The sequence below is a fragment of the Lampetra planeri genome, chromosome 78 (genome assembly GCF_965212315.1).
Source record: "Lampetra planeri chromosome 78, kcLamPlan1.2.h2, whole genome shotgun sequence".
NCBI classification, from domain to species: domain Eukaryota; kingdom Metazoa; phylum Chordata; class Hyperoartia; order Petromyzontiformes; family Petromyzontidae; genus Lampetra; species Lampetra planeri.
In genome coordinates, this window is record NC_136183.1 from 771,847 (window position 1) to 790,856 (window position 19,010).

The following is a 19,010-nucleotide window of genomic DNA, read 5'->3' on the forward strand; positions in this document are numbered from 1 at the left end:
CCGTATGGAGCTTTACTTGAAATTGTTAACAGTGTAGGGACTGTTGGGTACTTGTTTGTGATTATTTACTATGTACGGATTGTCTGGAGTATTGATTGTGTGTGTTGCCATGTGGGGACTGGATGGAGCATTGCGCCAAATTATTGACTGTACGAATTTCATATACTGCATATACTGTATTAATCAATTTGGCGATTCTTGGGGTTTGTGTATAGTTTTTTTGCTCTCAAAATTCGAATGCCCTGAGTCCCATGGTTAATGTTGAAGGGGTTTTTGAAATGACAGGTTCGGTGTGTTTCAACCTCACTGGTTGGCCCCTGTCCGTTGTTGCACAGATGATGTCTTTTGTGCGGGAATGCCCCTTGTGTTCTACATGGATCGGGGGTGCGTTTCCGTTAATTGCTGTCAAATTGCGTTGCTCTCTCCACTCGGTTGGTACAGCTGCATGCTGCAATGCGAGTCTCGGAGATGATGTGTACGGATACGGGACGTGAGGTGTATTGTTGTGACCATTGAATATTCGGGATCGTCACAAATTGTGCGTACCTGTTCGGCATTGGATCAGTTCTGTGGGGGATCATAATTCAAATTGTATGTGTTGTGATGGTGTTAAATTGCGATGGTGACGTGCTGCCAGGGATTTGGAATTGTGCTGCTGGCTGTCACCTATCTTGGGGCGCAGATCCTGACCAGGATGGCCCAGTGAGAGTTGCGTGTCTAACACGAACATTGTGGTCCCGTCATGCTGTGTCTGACGGCTTGACCTGACAGCCCGGAGATCGAGACACTCCGTGGCTTGTCTAGCCTAGTGGGCTGTGCGCTCACATGGCTCAGAGAGTGTGGTCCCGTCATGCTGTGTCTGACGGCTTGACCTGACAGCCCGGAGATCGAGACACTCCGTGGTTTGTCTAGCCTAGTGGGCTGTGCGCTCACATGGCTCAGAGAGTGTGGTCCCGTCATGCTGTGTCTGACAGCTTGACCTGACAGCCCGGAGATCGAGACACTCCGTGGCTTGTCTAGCCTAGTGGGCTGTGCGCTCACATGGCTCAGAGAGTGTGGTCCCATCATGCTGTGTCTGATGGCTTGACCTGACGGCCCGGAGAGTGAGACACTCCGAGGTGCGTTGAAACAGTGGGTTGGAGATTCGTAAGGTTCAGGTGGAGTTGTCCTGTTACGTTGGGACTGTATCCCTCAGTTGTTAGGGTGCATGTTGTGCAGTGAGTGAACGATGGGTCGTCTCAGCTCGGTCGGTACAGCTATATGCTGCGATGCGAGTCTTGGAGAGAGACTGGGTCGTCTCAGCTCGGTCGGTACAGCTATATGCTGCGATGCGAGTCTTGGAGAGAGACTGGGTCGTCTCAGCTCGGTCGGTACAGCTATATGCTGCGATGCGAGTCTTGGAGAGTGACTGGGTCTCAGCTCGGTCGGTACAGCTATATGCTGCGATGCGAGTCTTGGAGAGGGACTGGGTTAAAATCCCCCCGATATGGCCGACGCGTGCTACTGGTTGTGACGCCGCGTCGGAAAGGCGGTGGGGTAGTAACATGGAAATTCCCCCCCGATATGGCCGACGCGTGCTACTGGTTGTGACGCCGCGTCGGAAAGGCGGTGGGGGGTTAACATGGAAATTCTTCCCCCCGATATGGCCGACGCGTGCTACTAGTTGTGACGCCACGTCGGAAAGGCGGGGGGGTGCTAACGGGTGACTGTCATGTCCGAAGAGCGGAGGCGAGTGTTCGTTGAGTGATGCCTCAAGAGGGTTTGGTTCTCGTCACATGAGGCAGTATCTACCTGGCACCTTGGAGTCGCCGGTTATGCCGACCGGCTATGGACTGGGGGGGGAGTGGAGCATGCGTCAGCTACTCCTGCTCCTCCTGTTCTGACTCCTAGGGGGAGGGGCCGTGCCCTTTGGGCCGCTTCTGGTTCCCCAGGCCCGGCCACATGGACTCGTTGAAGACTGGCTGCTCTACATGCCTCTCAGACTCCTTGCTCATTGCCTACGCCGTCGTTCCAATGGCCACACTCACATGTCAGTGCATGCGTGATTCTCACGGGGGGGGGGGGGGGGGGGCTGTGCTGGAGCGTGAGTGGGTTAGCCAGTTTTCATGTATATTTGTTGTTAATTCCCCGTTTTCTGTGCGGTTCCCTTTTACCCTCGTCGATTCTGTATATATTACGTGATTGTATTTCTTATCGGTCGCCGGTCATTTATTGATGTTGCTGGTTCGGAGGCACACCTTTTCGATTTTTCACAGTTGTGTTACAGCCGGGGGCGGCTGTGTGTTTATACAGGGGGGGGGTGATGTAGTGACATAGAATGGTCACTACTGTGCCGGCCTGTACGAAGGCTGGGGGCCCCAAGGGGGTGCCTGGGGGGTCACATGGTGGAGGGATCCGGACCTTCCCAGAGGTGGGGGAAGTGAGGCGTGTCCTGGGAAGGGAGGCGTGGCCTAAAGAGAGCCAGCCACGCCGGGGCTTAGCCAGCCACGCCAAACCAGATATAAGCGTGGTGTGAACGCAGAGCGAGGCTGTTGTACTGGACTCCAAAGTGAAGACATCATCGGTCGTCAAGTCCCGAGTCGTCGTCGAACCCATTATAACAGTATTGTGTGTATGGTATTGTGTGTATGGTATAATGTGTATAGCATGGTGTGTATGGTATTGTGTATAGCATGGCGTGTATTATATTGTGTGTATGGTATTGTGTGTATAGCACGGTGCGTTTCGCATGGTGTGTATGGTATTGTGTGTATAGCATGGTATGTTATTGTCTGTATACCATGATGTGTATAGTAGTGTGTTTCTGGTATTTTGTGTACGTTAATGTGGTTATCATGGTGTGTATGGTATTGTGTGTATGGTAGTGCGCGCATAGCATGGTGTGTATGGTGTTGTGTGTATATTATGTTGTGTATGGTATAGTGTGCATAGCATGGTGTATCTGGTATTGTGTGTATGGTATTGTGTGTATAGCATGGTGTGTATAGTATTGTGTGTATAGCATGTCAGTAGATACTACTGTTAAGTCGATAGATACTACTGTACAGCCGGTAGATACTACTTTAGAGTCAGTAGATACTACTGTAGAGGCGGTAGATACTACTCTATGTTTTTTTTGTCACGTAGGAAACAAAAAATAAAAAATAAAAAAATCACGTCTTCAGGTGGGACCATCACAGCTGTCTTTTGCATTTCTCAATTTAAGAGAAATTCAAAAGACAAGATCTTACATACTGGTTAAGGGGAGGGGGGAGGGGCTTATCTAAATGTGGCAGTCAGGGACTGGGAGGGTGGGGGGCGGGGCTAGAAGGGAAGGTACAAATGAAGAACCTCACAGGGGGTACGGCCGATGTTGGCTGCCAAAACCAAAATAGCAGCACTGTTAAACGCTGGGGATGTCAGCAACTCGGTAAAATAGACTAGTACCTGTCAAATAAGATGGTACAAATATGCGTAGTTAAATCTTTTTTACATGGTTAATAACATCTTTCAAATGATTGCTCAATTTGTACCCATCATCACGGTTGAAGTAATGTCTATGTTTGTATATCTGGATGGCTTCGTGGACAAACCTTTGATGGTAGCCAGAAGGTTTGCAGAGCACCTTGGTCTTGGAATAGACAATGTCATGAGGGCCCACAGCATTGTAACAATGATCGGCAACGGCAGAAGACTGTTTCAGATCTGTCTTATGCTCGCGGACACGATCAGAGACATGACGTTTTGTTTCCCCAATGTAACAATCACCACAGATGCAACTCAGTTTATAGACTCCAGAGTATTGCAAGTCAGGAATGACATCTTTCACAGATGGGATTAGATCACGGATTGGATGTTCTGTACTGAATCGGACTTGGATCTTATGTTTATTTAGAATTTGAGATATTTTTGGTCACGCCTGCTATGTATGGCAACGTGATGGTTTTGATCAGAGTTTCAGGTGGTTGTTTCTGTATGGTGGGAGAAACAGCTTGGCGGATAGTACGGTCAGAGTATCCGTTCATCTTGAGGGCCCGATATACATGTTTTAATTCACTGGCCAGGTGGTGTTGGTCAGAGATGCAATGAGCTTTGTGGTATAGTGTTTTGATAGTCGATGTAGCCCTCAGAGGCATAGGACACATCCATGCGGATGTAGCAAGAGCTGAAATAGCCACGATTCTCAAGAATGCTAAAAAACCCACTAGCAACATTAGCAAAAACGAACGCTCTCAACTCGCGAATTTAAAAAGAGATATGATATAGTCATCTTCTCGGCCGACAAGGGCAAGGCTATGGTTATCATGGATAAAGGCTCATACAACAACAAAATCCTGGACCAACTCAATGATGGTAGTTACTCCAAAATTAAAAGTGATCCTACTAACAGCCTAACGACAAAAACCAACAAGATCATCACTAGTTCGACTTCCCTAATCGAACCAACCAAACGTCTCTCCCTAAAACCCTCGGCTGCAAGACCTCCCAGATTCTATGGTCTTCCCAAGATCAATAAAGAAGGCACCCCACTACGGCAAATAGTGTCCACGATCAACTCTCTTACCTACAAGCTAGCCCGTTTTCTATCAGATACTCTGCTTCCCTTCACTGGCAAGACCACTTCAGCAGTACTTAACTCAACCCAATTGGTTTCTATGGTCAAGGACATGGTACTGTCTCCTGACGATATCCTCGTCAGTTTTTATGTGGTATCCCTGTTTACCAAAGTCCCAGTGCCTGACACCTTAACAATAATTTAAGATTTGGCCCAACATGGACTGAACTCGGATGTACCTGCACTGGTTAGGCATTGCCTCACCAACACTTACTTTTCCTGGAATGGCACCTTCTACAAACAGAATGAGGGCACACCTATGGGCTCCCCCTTGTCACCAGTGATAGCCAATGTTTTCATGGAAAAGTTTGAATCAGACGCCATCCAGACGTCCACCCTGCGTCCTTCCCTGTGGAAGAGATATGTGGATGACACTTTCGTCATTTGGCCACATGGCCTCCCAGCATTGAATAATTTCCTGGACCACATCAATTCCAGACACCCATCCGTCAGATTCACCATGGAAGTGGAGAAAGATGGCAAACTACCATTCTTGGATGTGCTGTTTGAGAGGAGACCTGATGGATCCTTGGGACATTCTGTCTACAGGAAGGCCACCCACACAGATTCCTACTTGAATCCTGATTCCCACCACCACCCGGCTCAAAATAATTCTCTCATCAAAACACTATACCACAGAGCTCATTGCATATCTGACCAACACCACCTGGCCAGTGAATTAAAACATGTACATCTGGCCCTCAAGATGAACGGATACTCTGACCGTACTATCCGCCAAGCTGTTTCTCCCACCATACAGAAACAACCACCTGAAACTCTGATCAAAACCATCACGTTGCCATACATAGCAGGCATGACCAAAAAGATGTCCAAAATTCTAAAGAAACACAAGATCCAAGTCCAATTCAGTACAGTACATCCAATCCGTGATCTAATCCCATCTGTGAAAGATGTCATTCCTGACTTGCAATACTCTGGAGTCTATAAACTGAGTTGCATCTGTGGTGATTGTTACATTGGGGAAACGAAACGTCATGTCTCTGATCGTGTCCGCGAGCATAAGACAGATCTGAAACACGGCAAAACTAAGTCTTCTGCCGTTGCCGATCATTGTTACAACGCTGTGGGTTCTCATGACATTGTCTTTTCCGAGCCATCCAAATATACAAACATAGACATAACTTCAACCGTGATGATGGGTACAAATTGAGCAATCATTGGAAATGTTATTAACTATGTAAAAAAAGATTTAACTATGCATATTTGTACCATCTTATTTGACAGGTACTAGTCGATTTTACCGAGTTGCTGACATCCCCAGCACTTAACAGTGCTGCTATTTTGGTTTTGGCAGCCAACATCGGCCGTGTACCCCCTGTGAGGTTCTTCATTTGTACCTTCCCTTCTAGCCCCACCCCCCACCCTCCCAGTCCCTGACTGCCACATTTAGATAAGCCCCTCCACCCTCCCCTTAACCAGTATTTAAGATCTTGTCTTTTGGATTTCTCTTCACTTGATACAGTAAATTTAGCTGTGACGGTCCCACCTGAAGACGGAGACTTGTGTTGCCTCCAAAACGTCGTGATTTATTATTATTTTATTATTATTTTCCTACGTGACTTTACTGAAAAAAAACCTAAGAGTATGAATCCTTACAGTCACGAAAGCTTCAAATCTAGAATCGGTAGATACTACTGTTAAGTCGGGAGAAACTACTGTTAAGTCGGTAGATACTACTGTGAAGTCGGGAGATGCTACTGTAGAGTTTGTAGATACTACGGTAGAGTCAGTATATACTACTATAGAGTCGGTAGATACTATTGTAGAGTCGGTAGATACTACTGTAAAGTCGGTAGATACTACTGTAAAGTCGGTAGATACTACTGTAGAGTCGGTAGATACTCCTGTAAAGTCGGTAAATACTTCTGTAGAGTCGGTAGATACTACTGTAGAGTCGGTAGATACTACTGTAGTGTTGGGAGATACTACTGTTGAGTCGGTAGATACCAATGTAAAGTCGGGAGATAGTACATTAAAGCCGGTAGATACTACTGTAGAGTCAGTAGATACTACTGTAGAGTCAGTAGATACTACTGTAGAGTCGGTAGATACTACTGGAGAGTCGGTGGATACTACTGTCAAGTCGGTGGATACTATTGTAGTGTCGGGAGATACTACTGTAGAGTCGGGAGATACTACTGTAGAGTCGGTAAATACTACTGTAGAGTCGGTAGATACTACTGTAGTTTCGATTTAAAGCTTTCGTGACTGCAGGGATTCATCTTCTTGGTTCTTTCGGTAAAGTCACGTGACTTTACCGAAAGAACCAAGAAGATACTACTGTAGTGTCGGAAGATACTACTGTAGCGTCGGTAGATACTACTGTAAAGTTGGTAGATGCTACTGTAGAGTCAGTAGATACTGCTATAGAGTAAGCAGATACTGCTATAGTAAGGAGACACTGATATAGAGTTAGTAGTTATGACTATAGTCAGGGGATACTACTATCGAGTCAATATATAGGACTATAGATTCAGTAGATTCTACTGTAGGGTCAGTAGTTACTACTATAGTCGGTAGATATTGCTATAATCAGCAGATACTGCTATAGAGTCTGCAGATACGACTATAGAGTCAGTAGATACTGCCAGAGTTAGTAGTTACTACTATAGTCAGTGGATACTACTATCGAATCAATAGATACTATAGATTCAGTAGATACTACTGTAGTCGGTAGATACTGCTATAATCAGCAGATACTGCTATAATCAGTAATAATAATAATAGTTCAATTTGTAACGCGCGCAAATTTTCAGACGTAGTGGCCGCAACTCAGAGGCGCGGAGCCAAGCTCAGAGTCGCTCAAAAGCATGATTGTAGAGGTGAGTTTTTAAGTCTCTCTTGAAGGAGGAGATTGAGGTGATGCTGCGAATGTGCAGAGGGATATCGTTCCAGACTGTTGGGGCTGCCACCGAGAAGCGGCGCATAGACATGACCATCCTGGATCTTGGTATCAAGAGGAGGTCGTGAGTCGCGCTGCGCAGGCATCTGCCGTGTGCTGAGCTGCAAGTTGTCAATAATGAAGGTACGGCGGGCAGGCGGATATGAAGGCATTTTGGCAGATGCAGGCGGTCTTGTATGTGACCCTACTGGCGATGGGTAGCCAGTTGAGAGCACGGAGACAAGCTAGTGAGTCGAGATGGGGATGAGTGTGTGCTATAGAGTCTGCAGATACTAATATAGAGTCTGTAGATACTGCTATAGAGTTAGAAGTTACTACTATAGTCAGTGGATACTACTACAGTCAATAGATACTATAGATTCAGTAGAAACTACTTTAGTCATTATATACTACTGTAGAGTCAGTTTTTAAAACAATAGATTTGGTTGATACTACTATAGTCAGTAGATATTACTGTATAGTTAGTAAATACTACTGCCGTCAGTAAACACTACTACGGTCAGTAGATACTACTACGGTCAGTAGATACTACTGTAGAGTCAGTAGATACTACTATATTCAGTAGATAATACTACAGTCAGTAGATTCCACTACAGTCAGTATATACTGCTGCAGAGTCAGTAGTAACGACTATAGAGTCGGTAGATGCTACTATAGATTCGGAAGATGCTACAATTGAGTCGGGAGATATGACTGTAGGGTCGGTAGATACTACTATAGTCAGCAAATACCACTATATTCAGTATAGACTGCTGCACAGCCGGTAGATACGCAGGTTATCAGCCCTGCGGTTTTGCCGCCAAATTCATCCACTTCTAGCTCATAACTGTCCTCTCTGCATGTGCACGGCTCACCTCTAAACACACACTGCAATATTTATTTTAAAAACAGTTACTATTTGTGTGCTTCTCTTCACCAAAGCCGATTACAATAATTGATGCCATTCGTACAAGTGCTGTAATGGCTGCATCTAGAGCTAATGATACTCATGAACACAAAGCGAGACAGCATGCTACCTATGCTACACCTACAGCTAATTAATCTCTTGAACACCAAGAAGCAAGACAGCATGCGACCCGTGCTGCTATGCCTGCACCTACAACGAATGCAACTCCTTAACAGCAATAAGCTACACAGAAAACTAACACAGCATAAATGGCTGCTGCCACAGCTAATAAAACTCCAGTCCACCAACAAGCAAGGCAGCTTTCTAATAGCACTACAATGGCTGCACCCAGGTGCCTAACCTGCAGCCAAAAGGAAAAATCGTCTTTTCCATACATTCCTCTTCATTTACACTTATGATCCATTCGTTGCCATTCGTTCCATGTCTACTTCTTGCAGCTACTGCCATGCAATGCCATGAAAAGGAGACCCTCCAGGGCTATGCTGCAACACTACCATGGTTCAGCTGCCTAAAATTAATGACCATCCCGAGCCTTTTCATGTATTGATACCTGCCAACATTACGTAGGAAAGCCATTTCCAAAACAATATAAGATAGAACTCATGCTTTCAAATAACATGTTTTGGCACTGACCAACTCATCCCAACATCTGGCTACATGCCCAGATTTAAAGTGTAGGGCCAGATACAAAATCGCATTGGCAGTCTGCTGCGACTACCTAACCTACATTACCACACTTCTACTTGCATAATCAACGATTTTTGGGTTTAGATCGCGTTATTTATAAATGTGTCGTAACCCTCCACCACCCGACACGGCCAATCAGTAAAAAAAGTGTCACGTTGACAAAAGACAAATAGTTCACTGCTTTAGCCCACCGGTGTGTTGAAGCGTGAAACCACAACATTTACAATTTGAGTACGACGTTTCGCTGGTAATTGCATCCAGCATCATCGGGCAATTCGCCAGAATGGTGAGGCTCTGCTGTGTCTCCCGTTCTTATATAGAGCAGCAGCAGGGTGACGTCATCATTAACTCATTAACTCATCAGGTGCAAAGATTTGAGGGGGGGGGTTATTGTAATTATATACTTGATTAGTAATAAGGCTATTGTTACGATGCGAGTTGTAGATTAGTAATCATTTGGAATGTGTTCTATTGTGATTATGCTACATTAATAATCAGTTAGTGCTTGTTTCCCTTATAAGGAATTGTAATGCATCTTATTTAATAATACGCTTCCAGGCCGCACTAAGCCTGTAGCTGTCTGAGCGATTAAAGTTATTTCTGTTTCTCTCAATCTCAATGGATTCTCTAATTAGTCTTTGCCAGTAGTAACTAAACTAGTTTAGTAACTAGTTTTACTACTGGCAAAGACTAATTAGAGAATCCATTGAGATTGAGAGAAACAGAAATAACTTTAATCGCTCAGACAGCTACAGGCTTAGTGCGGCCTAGAAGCGTATTATTAAATAAGATGCATTACAATTCCTTATAAGGGAAACAAGCACTAACTGATTATTAATGTAGCATAATCACAATAGAACACATTCCAAATGATTACTAATCTACAACTCGCATCGTAACAATAGCCTTATTACTAATCAAGTATATAATTACAATAACCCCCCCCCCCTCAAATCTTTGCACCTGATGAGTTAATGAGTTAATGATGACGTCACCCTGCTGCTGCTCTATATAAGAACGGGAGACACAGCAGAGCCTCACCATTCTGGCGAATTGCCCGATGATGCTGGATGCAATTACCAGCGAAACGTCGTACTCAAATTGTAAATGTTGTGGTTTCACGCTTCAACACACCGGTGGGCTAAAGCAGTGAACTATTTGTCTTTTGTCAACGTGACACTTTTTTTACTGATTGGCCGTGTCGGGTGGTGGAGGGTTACGACACATTTATAAATAACGCGATCTAAACCCAAAAATCGTTGATTATGAACAATATTGGTCGCGAAAGCCTACGTGTTAAATTCTACTTGCATGTCTGACAATACCAGACAGGCTCACCAGCATTGCAAAATGTCATCAACACCAAGATGCAAGTCCTATTTCTGTGGCAAGACATGCTCCATAAGGAAAACTCTCATGTTCACAGTTTCAAGTGCCCCATGGAGAAGATGACTTCAGAGTACAATGTTGTCATTCATGCAGACTAAACTTCACATGGTCAATATGAGTGCCACTTAAATGTACTCACAACATCTGAAGTATCTTTCGTTCTGACTGCTGAAAAATATGGCACTTGAGGCATCGTCTTGTAACTGAGGCACAATACCCTACACAGAATTGGAACAACGATCCTATGATGCTCTTCAATGTCCACTGATTTTCTGGCAAGGTGATGACCGGCTACCATTTCCTACTTCGCCAAACTGACGCAGAAACAGGCTTGCCAACACAAAAGAAGATTTCTGCCATGGACTTCTTTGCCTTCAGGATCATAGTGCGAAACAGCAGCTTCAATCTCTTCTTGAGATGCAAAGAGCTATATTGTTTGGGTCTTTCGGTAAAGTCACATAGATAGGTTGAAAGAAAATAACAAAAAACAACGACGTTTCACAACACAAGCGATCATCATCAGGAGGAGAAAAGAGGAAAGCTGCTGAGGCACTGTTTTAAAGGTTTAAAATGGGTGTAACCCAAGGGTCATAAATGAAGTGGGCGGGGCTAGTGATGTTAATGTGAGAAATTAGCATGTTAATGTCAGATCGGAGAGAGACGAATAAAACGACAGCGTGGAGGTGGCTATGTTAATGTGAGAGATTAGCATGTTAATGTAAGACCCAAAGAACATTAATTCCTGCAGTCACGAAAGCTTTAAGTCAAGATGCAAAGAGCTCTTCCACCAATTTGTTGTCGACATGTATGTCACAATTGAAGCTTCATTCGATTAAAAACATCAAATGGCAACAAATCCAACATTGTCTATCCTGAAGCTCTCCAAGTGTAACAAAACTAAAATCTGTCCTCATTATGAAACAAGCAAGCCCTGCGATTGTATAACACTACCAAAAAACCATGACCAAATACACATTTAACAAAATCATTGGCATAATTAAATTATTCCAATAAAGCCAGCATGGCAAGACATTGTTCTTAAGTTGATGACCGAGAACCGTGCGAAGCTGGGTAACTTAGCTAGTACTGAAAAAATACGCATACTTCCGATGCTAATGATTGTGCATGAGTGAGGAGCGGTAGTGCAATGCTTAGCGTACTGCGATATGAACCCAGCGACATGATTTATATTCCCACTCATGCCCAACACCAATGATGGAAATCTGAATCAATTCAAACATTATACACGACATACAACTCAAACAATGAAAATACTACACGAATAAAATGTTCATGGCTAATAACTACAGTAATAAAAACATAAAATATACAGTGCGATACGGCGAAAAGTGCGTGTAATTTGCATTCGCATCAGATCGTCAAACACAGGTTGTGGAAACAAAAGGGTCGTACGTACATCACCCCATGTAGTCTTCGAGATGGAGTGGTAAGTATCGTACATTAAACGACTTTTTACAGGATATGTATTTTTGTCTATTTTGATGTTTATTTGTGCTAATTTCAGATGGTAAACAAACTTAAAAGACAAAAACAGAAACACAACACCTAAAAACGTTACGCAAGAATGTGCAAAAATAAGATATTTTAAAATACAAACACATAGTTATCTACCCAGCATGCGACCGTACTTACAAAACACACGCTCTAGTGAGTGCGTGAGTGAGGGAGTATGTGAGTGGGGGAGTGATTGAGTTTGAGAGTGGATGGATGAGTGGCAGAGTGTGTGAGCAAGTGGGAGAGCGGATGGATGAGTGAGTAGGTGTGGGTGAATGGTTGAGTGAATTGGTGAGTGTGCGAGTGAGTGGCAAGTGATTGAGTGGGTGGGCCATTGAGGGAGTGTAATTGTGGAATGCATTGATTTCTGCAGACCGAGTCACCCTTTAAAATAAGCTTCTTAGCTCAATTAGGCCGCTGTCGGTAGCCTAAAAGAGGCCTAGAAATAGGGTTTCGTTCCACCATTTGGGGCACTACCTACTTTTTTATATTTAACATCAGAAATATATAGAGATTCCTTAGGAAAAAGTTCTCCGCACACAACCTTGCAGTTTTGAGAAAAATGATGCTAAAGGTGCCCATTTTGAAAAAAAGGGAAACCATAGGGAATTTTGCACTTTCAAACCTGTTTATCATATAAACCCAAAAATGCAGAATTACCACTTGAAGTACAAAATAAACCAGTTTGAAATGTGTGATATACCTGAAGTTGCTATATATGCACAGTAAACATGATAAGATTATCAAAAAAACTTCTACTCTTGCATTAACATCCCAATTACTTCTCATTATGCTGTTCCAATTCAAAGGTAATATTTGAGGTAAAATCTGAATAACAAATAGAATTAAGCCAAAATATAATATAAAAAAAACACTTTTCAAAATAACACATTTAATGGTGAATTGTCAATTCGCATACACGAGCAGTAACTGCACTACATGTACATATTCACAGGAATAATTATTGTAAACAAGATTTAATTTTGATTTATTTATATTAAATATATATGTCCTATATTAATTTTATTATCATATACACATCACTAAATATCAAGATCACTGTCCTCACTATCAGATTCACATGAAACAATATCCTCAATTAATCTCACATTATCACAATGAACACATTTACATAGGTCAGTGCAGGCCAGGCCAGCCTTGTGGCATGAGCACCTTCCACATGTACAAGTACCAGACTTACACCCACAGTGGAGTGACCCCAAAATCTGTTGAGGAGCTGGATCTTTAGTCATCCATGATATGATGAGATCACCATCCTTGACAATCCATCCAAAGCCGTCTGGACTGAGAGCATTTATAAAAGGATCCAATGCTCTCCTGTGGATTGCAGCTTGGTAGTTAGCACGCTTGAAGTGCTCTGTAAGTGCATCTTTTGTTGGAGGTAATGCCTGTTCGGAAGAGGCCTGGACACAGAACCTATTGTATCTGGCCAAATTAACATCTGATACCTTTTCTCCATACAGCTCACACACAAAACGTTCTATGGTCACAAATGTGGTGCTGTCCATTTCAAATTGTCTCCCAAGAGCAACAAATGCACTGATGTACTCTGCATTTCCAGACACTATATTTAGTGGTTTCTCTTTTCCTTTCCCATAAAAAGGAACTAGTTGAGTCACAGCCAGTGAATGTGTGTAGTCCTATCAGTGCCTCTGTTAGTGAAGGACCCAAAGTAGAACCAATAGCCTGGAGATCTAACATTCTTTGCCTGTCTTTTGTTCCTGTCAGAAAGTACATCTTTGCTGAGGGAAGCTTAGCCATTATTGAAAGTGAAATGATAGCAACATCAGTGTCAGGACTCTGGATGATTATCTTATTATAAAGTTCACTCCAGGCATGTTTTGCATAAAGTAGGAGCCTCGTGTCAGCTTCTTCATGGTCACAAGTCAAAGATTCTACCTCTTTGACAGACATAATGCCATCTTTAAGAGTGAGTTGATGACATACATTTCTGTGTGCCACAAAGATAGCTATGTCTTTTCCAGCTGCTTGTAAAGGCACAGTTCTCCATGTCTCAAAGAGAAAGTCTGTCAAGGCTTCTTTATTTTCACTACTGGCTAGAAACTTGGTCCACTGACTTGGAGTCTTCTGCTTGATGCTGTATATTTGCAGTAATTGTTGTCCAGTAACAGCACGTCTTGATCGTTCAGCATTTTTGATGCTCACTGCCGGGTAGCGATCAATGACAAAATCGACCCTTGGACAACTGAACTTTCTACCCATCTTAATCATAAGTTGAAGAAGATCATCAGCAAGCTCACCGAATGTGTCTGGTATATTCTTGAAACTCCTGATCAATGCCATGCCATCTAGCAGTAGGGCACCATTATCACCAACAGTCTTGTTCACATGACAGTCCTTGTTCTTTGATTCTAAACAAGCTAGAAGAGCAGCCTTATTTGTTTTGGCTAATGAACCATCAGTGCTTGCTAGCGGGGATGAGATATTGCCAAGTGAATGTCAGAATCTCTTTCAAGTTTACAGACTGGGATTGACTTATCACTAATAGTCGTGCAAAGAGTCTCCTGTCATTTTTTAGAATGACTTGATTTCAATATTTTGTCTTGGATGATTTCTTCATTTGATCCCCAAACGTAGTGAGCTTCAAGGACTTTATTGGAGAGAAGAAGTCTGTTTTTGATGACTGGACTCGATCTTGGATGAAAATTTTCAGAGCTGTTTCACCTTTATCACAAGCACTTTGTATGTCATCTCTGACAGTCTTTGTAGCAACAACACCAGAGCTAATACATACAAGATCTTCACGAGGCAGGAAGGGATTGATCATAGACTCAACCGCTGAAACCAAAGATATAACAGCAGCATTGTCTTTTGCAAATCTTGTTGCATCCAACTCTTTATGACCCCTCTCTTCATGTTGCATTCCAGCCATCATTTCACACTGCCTTGTGATTGCAGAACGTTCAGGATGAGACAGTATCCATCGCTGGACGGCACCTCTGTTCAATGTTATCCCAGTTATGCCGCCTTTGGTCTTTGAATCACGGTTGCAGGTTTGTTCTATTGCTTGGTCACAAGCTATGGATGAGAACCTGTTAGCATCCTTACGCTGTACTGTCCAGTTTCCTTTTGCAGTAACTTCTTCATAGCAGTGTGGATGAGTCTTTGGAAGATTGATTATCTCGACCCAATATGCTGATAGGTACCTTGCATAATTTTGGCGGTCATATGCAAAATACCATGCCAGCATACGTCTCACTGTTGCTAAGTGAAGGCTCCAGTCAGAGTCTCTGGTTGCTCTAATGAAACTCAGTAACAGTTGAACCATTTGAATGTATGAGCTCCAAAGTCCAAAGGTGGGATTAACAGAGTTCATCTCATGTACATATCTATCATAGCAGGACAGCATATCTGATAATATATCAGACACTGAGTTAGATGAAAATTCTGCCTCAGACTTGTACTCTCATACTAGATCTTCCATGGCTGATATGTAACGAGTGTGCTGTTGCTCAGGAAGGGACTGAAGAAATGACCTCAACCGCAAGAAATGCATTGCCTCAAATAGGAGTTTGTGTGCACGAATGCTACGGTTGTAGTGATGTCCACTAATGACTCCATTTATTGAACCAACAGCTACCACATTTGATTCAATCAGCATATCCTGTAGTCCTGCTTATTTGAAACGTTTGCCTATCACTGCCATAAAGGACATGGCTGTGTGGAACTCACCTAGTCTTGGGATGATACGCTGCTTCAGATTCCCACCATCTTTTCCGACATGAAGAATACACTTTACGGGTGTTAATCGAGCTTGATCGCCGCTATCAGATAAAGCTGTGCTGCTTACGTCCTCCTCCATGTTTACATGTGCGTAGTGATATTGGCTTGATTTTGGCTCTGACCTACTTACATTTTCGATGCTGATTGGTTGAAAATCTAGCTCAACAGTTTTATGTCTCAATACGCAGTCAATATAGTGCGCCAATAAATTAGACTTTTCTCATTAACTGCAGGATAATGCATGGAGAACTTTTTGCTTGGATACCTTTTATTAACGTTGAACATATTGAGCAAAAGAAAACGTAGTGCCCCGTTTGTTGGAACGAAACTGAACGATACAGCTCACGTACAGCGGCCTAAATGGACTGCACTCAGGGCTTAACCAAATCTGACTGAAAGAAACGTATGGACTGGTATCGTCCAAATATAACAATGCTGAAAAAACTGCGCACAGATTACTCAATCGCCAATTCATGCAGAAGCATCACCTCTTCCCCGACTGCAAAACTAACTCGGCAGAACGCTCCTGAACTTGAGTACTGAGACTTGGTGTGGTCATGTACTCGAGTGGGCACCATTATGACGAGATGTTAACTACCTCTCCTGGTATAAAGGAAAGCGTAGGTTCGATCCGGACCATGACGCCTTCTGTTTTTTTAGTTTTCATGTTTCTCTCCCCGTGGTCACATGGATTTTTCTCCGGGTCCTCCGGGTTTTCCCTCCCCATTTCGTCAACATCACGCGTTTGGAGTATTTGGCTGCTATAAATTTCCACACGATTATAAGCCACTGTTGTGGGCAGGTCACTTCTGAAAAAGAGCTCAGTGGGTTTTGCCACGGAAAACAAAAATGGTCGGCATTTTTAAAACATCGTTTTAAAGTAATCAGCCAGGTTAAGACAAATTAAACTTAAGAAGAAAATTAAAGCAAATACAATCAGGCGAGGGCAGGGGATAAGGGCCCGCATGGCTAGGCCCCACGTTGTAATCGTCCAACCTGGACATCAATTCCATACTCGCTGCTACTACATTGATATCCCTACGAGATACGAGAAAGTGAGTCTATACCTGTGTAATAAAGGACTCTGTCAGGCGATGTAAGTCTCCGTTCGTCCTTTATTTGGGTTCTTCTCCTCCACACCCCGCTGGCCTCCTCCTCGGACCAGCATCGTCTCTCACGCGCCCCGCGCACTCGCTTCCTCCTCAGCTCCTCCGCTCGTCCTTTCACCCCGCTGGTCCTGACACGGGACCAGCGTCTCCTCTCGCGTGCCACGCACGCCCTGCTAGCCACTCCGCTAGCCCCGTGTGCCCCGCACACTCTGCTAGCCACTCCGCTAGCCCCGTATGCCCCGCACACTCTGCTAGCCTCTCCGCTAGCCCCGTGTGCTCCGCACACTCTGCTAGCCACTCCGCTAGCCCCGTGTGCTCGGCACACTCTGCTAGCCACTCCGCTAGCCCCGTGTGCCCCGCACACTCTGCTAGCCACTCCGCTAGCCCCGTGTGCCCCGCACACTCTGCTAGCCACTCCGCTAGCCACTCCGCTAGCCCCGCTCACTCTTCTCGCTTCGCACACCGTTGGCCGACGGTGTGCCAAACCCCATCAGCCCCATCAGCCCCGTGGCTGATGGCGCGGCGGCCACCCAACGTGGTCCCGCCTCTTCACTCCATCGAGTGGCCACGATCCCCGCTATAACCTCTCTCTCTCACGTGACCCTGACTCCTCCCTTCCGGATCGTCAGATCCGCTCTTCTCATACTGCCCTGCTGGCTCCACCTCCAATACCCCGGGTCGTGTGATTGGGCTAGAGTCCAGCAGCAACCTCATTCACGCTCGCATTACACCTGGGTAAACAAGAACCACCACCACCACGATATGAACTTCTCAGCTCAGATCTGTGAGTGGCGAGAAAAGTGGTAACCAGCCCTGCATGGCTTTGCCCCACGCTGCAATGTGTTAATGATACAACCTGGACATCGATTCCACAACTATGCGACTCAATTGATATCCCTACGAAAGAAAGAAGCGAGGCTGTACCTGGGTAAACAACAACAATCACGGCCACAATGTTAACTTCTTACCTCAGGTCAGAGTCAGCAGAGATCCATGGATTCGACTTCGTGACCACTTCATGGCTCCAGCTGGTCTCGTGACGTCACGCGGAGTCGCGAGCTCAGAGGCTGAATGGGGAATGAGATGAATTTATTTTATTCGTTCATTTGGTTAAGAAAAACATTAGTCCTTAAGCTTTTTATGAAAAAAATTATCTGCAGCATAACAATTGTAACATTGGAGACACATTAGCAAACACATTCGACGAAAACAACATTTAAATCGTAAAGTGGTGAGTAACTGGTGTGGTGTGTGAACATCGCCACTGGGGAGACAAAGGTGAATCCAAGTCCCGGGCGAAGCCGGGTAGTAAAGCTAGTTCCATATATAATGCGATACAGTAGTCCGCATGTACTACTGTAGTGCTAGCAGGTACCACCACAGTCACTATGCACTGCTGTCATCATAGCAGGTACCACCACTGTCGCTTGCCCTGCTCTAATCATAGCAGCTTACACCACAGTATGCATGCACTGCTGTAGGGAAAGCAGGTACCACCACACTTTGCACTGCTGTAATCATAGCAGGGACCACCACAGTCACTATGCACTGCTGTAGTGAAAGCAGGTACCAAAGTCTGTACGCACTGCAGTAGCTAAAGCAGGTACCACCACTGTATGCACTGCTGTAATTATACCAGCTACCACCAGTCAATATGCACTGCTGTCATCATAGCAGGTACCATCACAATATGCACTGCTGTAATCATAGCAGGTACCAGCACATTCAGTATGCACTGCTGTTGTTAAACCATGTACCACCACAGTATGCACTGCTATCATAGCAGCTACCACCAGTCAGTATGCACTGCTGTACTGATAGCAGGTACCACCACAGTATGCACTGCTGTATTAATAGCATGCAGCGGCTGGGTACGGGTACCAATTTGCGGCCCTGGTAAGGCCGGGTACGGGTAAGGAATCAAAACCCGTTTGCGACCTCTGGTTGACACCTGCTAGCCGTAAAAGGAATCACGGGTACGGGCACAGTAAAGTACCAACCAATCAGAGAAGGAGGTGTATCTGGGGCAAAGTTAACAGGTGGGGTTAGCCGAGATACTGCTCAAAGGTTCCACCAGAGGGTGTGGCAGGAGGCGGGGCCTGGCCCCGCCTGGGGGGATAT

At 44.6% G+C, this 19,010-nt stretch overlaps 1 protein-coding gene across 4 annotated transcripts in view; it reads right to left on the reverse strand.

Moving 5' to 3' along the window:
* The window catches only part of LOC144738185 (uncharacterized), a 61,807-nt gene that overhangs the window by 12,779 nt on the left and 30,018 nt on the right, over nucleotides 1–19,010 (reverse strand). For 3 of the 4 annotated variants that reach the window (XM_078621185.1, XM_078621184.1, XM_078621182.1), the window contains exon 3: nucleotides 17,858–17,956. The gene's annotated coding sequence lies outside the window, so the exon portion shown is untranslated. Of the gene's footprint in view, nucleotides 1–11,917; nucleotides 17,018–17,857; nucleotides 17,957–19,010 lie in introns of all 4 variants that reach the window. The other variant, XM_078621183.1, reaches the window with a different exon arrangement.